The sequence below is a fragment of the Podarcis bocagei genome, assembly GCF_964188305.1.
Source record: "Podarcis bocagei genome assembly, chromosome: W".
Taxonomy (NCBI): domain Eukaryota; kingdom Metazoa; phylum Chordata; class Lepidosauria; order Squamata; family Lacertidae; genus Podarcis; species Podarcis bocagei.
The window spans coordinates 46,031,373-46,038,412 of record NC_138131.1 but is presented as its reverse complement, the minus strand read 5'-3'; positions in this window follow the sequence as shown (position 1 = coordinate 46,038,412).

Here is a 7,040-nt window from a genome sequence, read left to right as displayed (position 1 = left end):
GGGAAGAGGGGGTAGAATACTTTCTCGCCAAGGAGGGCACCCCGGCCAGTGCAAACAGCTGGGTGCCGGGCTACGCCTTAGACGAACCTCTGCTCAAAGACGAGTTTCATGCCCTCTTCCCACATAGACCTATGCCAGCAGACTTTTTCGACGACTGGCTTTTCACGCCCACGCTTTCGGCCAGCACGTTCCGGGGGTTCGACTCGGACGAGGAACCGACACGAGACGTCCGTTCCCCGGAGGGGTCACCCTCGGGATCCGCCTCAGAACCCTCGTATTGGTGGGACGATAGGCCAGAGGAGCAGTTCCGCAGAAAGTGGCTGGAATGCTCAGGACGAGCAACGCCGCCAGGAGGAAGTGAGGGAGAGACGGACATGGACATTTTCGGGGACGACCCTGGTTTCGAGCACGGCGGCACAGAGATGGAAGCGGAGGTGACCGTCGTCGACGAGAGCAGGGAGGAAGAACCGGAAGACTTCAGATGGAGGCCCGCCACGGGAAGCGACCGATATCCGACGTTCGTCCCTTTGCAACAGCAGCCCCCAGCTCCAGCACCGGAAGGAGGGGAGGGGGGAATGGGGGGCTTCGAGGGGGGGATGGATGTCAGGGGTTTAGGAGCAGAGGCACGGGCAAGGGAGGAAACAGAGAGCGAAGGGGAGGAGGCAGAAGAAAAGATGAGTGATGACGACGACCCGAGATCTCCTAGTCTTTCCAGTGAATCAGAGGATTCACAGAAAGGAGCACCAGTGGCCAGGGCAAGGGGGGAGTCAAGGGGGGCACCCCAGGAAGATAGAGCCAGAAGGGACTCAGGGGGGAGCAGCTGGAAATCGGGACCAGCGTCACCGCCAGGAAGCAGGGAAGAGGAAGGGAGCCAGGGGGGAAGCGCTGGCAGCTCACCACAGGAGGGAGGGCATGAGTCAGGAGTGGCCACACCTCCATCGGGGAGCGAAGAAACGGTTAAGAGGAAGGTGGAAGGTTGGGCGCGCGCGCCAAGTTCAAATGCAGAGGAAGGCGGCGCAGTAAGCAGCCCCGAAAGGGAACCAGGTCCTAAAGCCCGGCGCAAGGAGGCAGGAGGGTCCGGGTCAGCGTCAGAAGAATCCCGGAAGGAAGAAGCCCCGGGGGGTAGAGGGACCCAGAGGAGGACAGTCAGGCGGAAAAGGTGGAGCAAGGCTAGGATATTAAGTTGGTGCACACGGGGCGGAGACTCAGACGGAGCTTCGCCGATCTAGCTACTAGACGTAGAGTTTGCGCGCAGCAGCGTGAGAATGGAAACTGTAATTCAATAAAGACTTTTACTTAATGATCGCTGGCTAGCGTGATCCTCTGTGAGCTAGGATCTTCAAGCAGCTCTGACAATTGTAAATAATGTAGTGACGGAGGAACTTAAGATAGAAAAAGGAACACGACAGGGGTGCCCAATTTCCCCATTACTTTTTATTTCAGTTCTGGAGGTGCTGCTGAACATGATAAGGGAAGACCAGCAGGTTAAAGGAGTGCAGGTCGGAGCTAAACATTACAAGTTAAGAGCGTTTGCAGATGACCTAGTATTGACTTTGCAAGAGCCAAACACTAGTACGAAAAAGGTTCTAGAAATAATACAACAGTTTGGCCAGGTAGCTGGATTTAAGTTGAATAAACAAAAAACTAAAGTCTTAGGAAAAAATTTAACAGATACAGAAAAGGAGAAGTTTCAAGAGGAGACAGGGTTGACACTGGTTAAGAAGGTGAAATACCTAGGGGTTTATTTGACATCTAAGAATGTGAATTTGTATAAAGACAATTATGAAAAATGTTGGTCAGAAATCAAAAAAGATCTAGAAATATGGTCAAATTCGAAATTGTCAATGTTAGGCCGAATTGCTGTGATTAAAATGAATGTATTGCCTAGAATGTTATTTCTGTTCCAGACCTTGCAGATTCTGGATAAGATGGAATGTTTTAAGAGGTGGCAGAAAGATATTTCGAAATTTGTCTGGCAGGGCAAAAAGCCCAGAATTAAATTCAAAATATTGACAGATGCTAAAGAAAGAGGGGGTTTTGCCCTGCCGGACTTGAAATTGTACTATGAGGCAGCAGCATTTTGCTGGCTGAAAGAATGGATGCTCCTCGAAAATACAGACATCTTAGATCTGGAAGGTTTTAATAATGCTTTTGGTTGGCATGCATATCTATGGTATGATAAAGTCAATAGTGTCTTTAAGAATCACATTGTTAGAAAGGCATTGTTTAATGTTTGGATAAGATACAAAGATCTGTTGGAAAATAAAACCCCTAGATGGGTCTCACCAGTGGAGGCCAAGGCAGTGAAGAAACTCAATATGGAGGTCGGATGGCCGAAGTATTGGGAAATCTTGGAACAAGATGGAGATAAGTTCAAATTGCAAAGTTACGAGAAACTGAAGCACAAGGTACAAAATTGGTTTCAATACCATCAAATAATGGAATTTTTCAAACAGGACAGGAAAATTGGTTTCCAGAGGGAAAAATCAAAATTAGAAACTGAATTGTTAGAACCCAGTATTAAGAATTTATCTAGAATGTATAACTTATTGCTGAAATGGAATACACAGGATGAAACAGTTAAATCAGCTATGATTAAGTGGGCACAGGATGTCGGTCACAACATCATGTCAGATGACTGGGAATGGTTATGGAACACCGGTACCAAATTTACGGCGTGTAATGCCTTAAAGGAAAATATTATGAAAATGGTATACAGGTGGTACATGACCCCAGTCAAGCTGGCAAAAATTTATCATCTGCCCGACAACAAATGTTGGAAATGTAAAGAGACTGAAGGTACCTTCTATCACCTTTGGTGGACATGCCCGAAGATAAAGGCTTTCTGGGAAATGATCTATAATGAAATGAAAAAGGTACTTAAATGTACTTTTCCTAAAAAACCAGAGGCCTTTCTCTTGGGCATTGTCGGCCAATTGGTGCCAAAGAGGGACAGAACTTTTTTTATGTACGCTACAACAGCAGCAAGAATACTCATCGCGAAGTATTGGAAGACACAAGATCTACCCACTCTGGAAGAATGGCAGATGAAAATGATGGACTATATGACATTGGCCGAAATGACAGGCAGAATCCGTGATCAGGGGAAAGAGACGGCGGAAGAAGAATGGAGAAAATTTAAAAGTTATCTTAAGGACTATTATAAACTTAATGAATGCTAGAGTGTTGCGGTTGTCAGGAACAAAGGGATACAGTGATATAAGGCCAGAATACAGAGATGATTAAGATGACAGAGGTTGGAAAGTAACAATTGGGAGTTGCTATAAAATTATGGACATTGGGATGCAGAAAGGGGGGGGGTATGGGGAAGTCCCAGAAAAGAGGTTTATGAAAAAATACTATGAAATTATACGTGTATGTTTGTCTTTTTAAGTGTTTGTTTGTTTCCTAAAATTCTGTAAAACTAATAAAAATTTTATAAAAAAAAAAAATAAAACCTTCCAAATCCAAGATGTCTGTATTCTCGAGGAGCATCCACTCTTTCAGCCAGCAAAACACAGCTGCTTCGTAGTACAGTTTTAAGTCCGGCAGGGCAAATCCCCCTCTTTCTTTTGCGTCCGTCAGTATTTTAAATTTTATTCTGGGCTTTTTGCCCTGCCAGACAAATTTCGAGATATCCTTCTGCCACCTCTTGAAACAATCCATCTTGTCAAGAATTTGCAATGTTTGAAACAGAAATAACATTCTGGGCAATACATTCATCTTAATAACTGCAATTCGGCCTAACATGGACAATTTCAAATTTGACCATATTTCTAGATCTTTTTTAATTTCTGACCAGCATTTTTCATAGTTATCTTTATACAAGTTCAAATTCTTAGATGTCAAATGAACCCTTAGATATTTCACCTTCTTAACCACTGTCAAACCTGTTTCATTCTGGAACCTCTCCCTCTCCATGACTGTTAAATTTTTTCCCAAAACTTTAGTCTTTTGTTTGTTCAGTTTAAATCCGGCTACTTGACCAAATTCTTGAATTAACTCCAACACCCTTTTTGTACTAGCATCTGGCTCTTGTAAAGTAAGTACTAAATCATCTGCGAAGGCCCTTAACTTATAATGTACACCTTTAACCTGCTGGTCATCTCTAATCATATTTAGCAACACCTCCAGAACAGAAATAAAAAGTAATGGGGAAATTGGGCACCCCTGTCGTGTCCCTTTTTCTATCTTAAATTCTTCAGTTATCACATTATTTACAATCAACTTGGCTTTTTGTTCAGAGTATATCGCACCCATACCATTCTCTCTTTTTTTTTTTTTTTTTTATAAAATTTTTATTGGTTTTACAAAATTTTTAAGAAAAACAGACAAACATTAAGAATAACAAACATACACGTATAGTTTCAAACATATTTTCATAAACCTCTTTTCTAAGACTTCCCCATACCCCCCCTCTCTGCATCCCAATGTCCATAGTTCAACTAGCAACTCCCAGTTATTACTTTCCACTCTCTATCCTCTTAGTCCTCTCTTACACTCTGACCTTATGTCCCTGTACCCCTTTGTTTCTGGAAACTACAACATTTTAACATTCATTAAGTTTATAGTAGTCCTTAAGATAGCTTTTAAATTTTTTCCATTCTTCTTCTACCGTCTCTTTTTGTTGGTCACGGATTCTGCCTGTCATCTCGGCGAATGTCATGTAGTCCATCACTTTCATCTGCCATTCTTCCAAAGTGGGTAGATCTTGTGTCTTCCAATACTTTGCGATAAGTATTCTTGCTGCTGTTGTGGCATACATGAAAAAAGCTCTATCTTTCTTTGTCACCAATTGGCCGACAATGCCCAAGAGGAAGGCCTCTGGTTTTTTAGAAAAGGTACATTTAAGTACCTTTTTCATTTCATTATAGATCATTTCCCAGAAGGCCTTAATCTTCGGGCATGTCCACCAAAGGTGATAGAAGGTACCTTCAGTCTCTTTACACTTCCAACATTTGTTATCGGGCAAATGATAGATTTTTGCCAGCTTAACTGGGGTCATGTACCACCTGTATACCATTTTCATAATGTTTTCCCATTTACCATTCTCAAATCCTTGGCCTACCCCCATCCCATGAAGATTCTTTTTCATAAAACTCCAAGAAATATTGTCAAAGGCTTTCTCCGCATCTACAAAGATCAGAACTGCTTTAGTGTTTATATTCACCTCCAATAGTTCCAAAATGTCAGTTATGTTCCTCACGTTATCTGATAAATGCCTTTTTGGGAGAAAGCCTGCTTGGTCCCTATGAATCTTCTCCATCAACACTCTTTTCAGTCTTTTTGCCAAAATGTCTGCAAAAATTTTGTAATCCACATTAAGTAATGATATTGGGCGGTAGTTCTTAAGTTGAGTCTTTTCAGTCTCTGTCTTTGGTATGAGTGTAATATACGCTTCCTTCCACGATTCTGGCGCCCTTTTCCCCTTTAAGATCTCATTGCAGACTTCCTTTAACGGTTGTACCAAGCACTCCTTTAAAGCTTTATAGTATCTGGAAGTCAGTCCATCTGGTCCTGGAGATTTGCCCAGTTGCATGTTCTGAATGGCACCCTCTATCTCTTGTTCTGTTATTCTCTGGTTTAGATCCACCTTACTTTGATGAGAGATTTTTTGTAATCCATATTTTTTAAGGAATTCATCTATATCCTCTTCCTTCTGCGGTCCTTGTGAATATAATTTTTTAAAATAACTCAAAAAACAGTTTCTAATCTCATTGGGTTTAGATATATTCTTTCCATCCACTTCTAGGTTTGTAACTGTATTTAGTTTCTGTCTTTTCTTCAATTGCCAAGCCAGAAGCTTACCACATTTATCTGCAGATTCGAATGTCTTTTGTCTCATTTGCTTTATCTTCCATTCAATCTCTTGGTTCATCAGTTCCATATATTGTGTCTGGTATAACTTGATCTCTCTCAAAATCTCCTGGGACTTTGGTTTTGATCTCAATTTCTTCTCTCCTTCTTTTATCTTTTCCAGGATCTTTTCCTTCTTCTCATTTTGCTTTCTCTTTTTTACTGAATTTTGTTGAATTAAAAATCCTCGCATCACAGCTTTACTTGCGTCCCAGATCACTCTTTTTTCTACATCATTTTTTAAATTTATTTCGAAATAGTCCTTTAAAGTTTTTTGGGCCTTTCTGTGGATCTCCTCATCTCGAAACAGGGTGTCATTCATCCTCCATCTAAATTGACCAGTTGTTGTAGGTTTCATCTCCATCTTCACGGCGTTATGGTCGGAGCAAGTCTTTGGGCAGATTTCCACTTTCTTGATCTTCGGAGCCAGCCCACTAGCAATCCAAATTTGGTCAATTCTGGTCCAAGTCATCATTGCTTGAGAGAAAAAAGTTCCCTCTCTCGAGAGAGGGTTCCTTGTTCTCCAAATATCTATTAAGTCCATATTTTCAGTCATTTCAAAAAAGGTCTTTGGAAGTCTCCCTTCCTTGGAGATTGTCTGTCTTTGTGCCTTGTCCATATTTGTAGAAACCACACCATTCATGTCTCCCATGATTACCACATTGTAGTCCAAATAGTCCATCAGAGTTTCATGCAACTTCTTAAAAAATTCCGCCTTCCCTTCATTTGGTGCATAGATTCCAACTATTAACAGTTTTTCTCCTTGTATTTGTATTTAAATTGCCAGGTATCTTCCTTGTTCATCTTTAAACATCATTTTTGGGGCCAATTTCTCCTTTGCATAAATCACCACTCCTCTTTTCTTAACTTTATCCGATGAGATGAATTCCTGTCCTAATCTTTTGTTTATAAGTAGTTTCCTGTGTACCCTGGTCACATGAGTTTCTTGTAAACAGATCAAATCCAATTGTTCTCTTTTCAAAATATGAAAAACTTGGCGTCTTTTCGTAGGAATGTTCAGCCCATTACAATTCCAACTAAGGAATTGCAGGGCCATCTTGTTATTTGTCTTCTACTCCTCCAACCGCTCCAAGTTGCTGCTCTTCCTCTGACGGTGGTTTAAGTCCAAACGATAAATTCAGAATGTCCACTGCTCCTTTTACCTCTAAAATTGGGTCTACCGT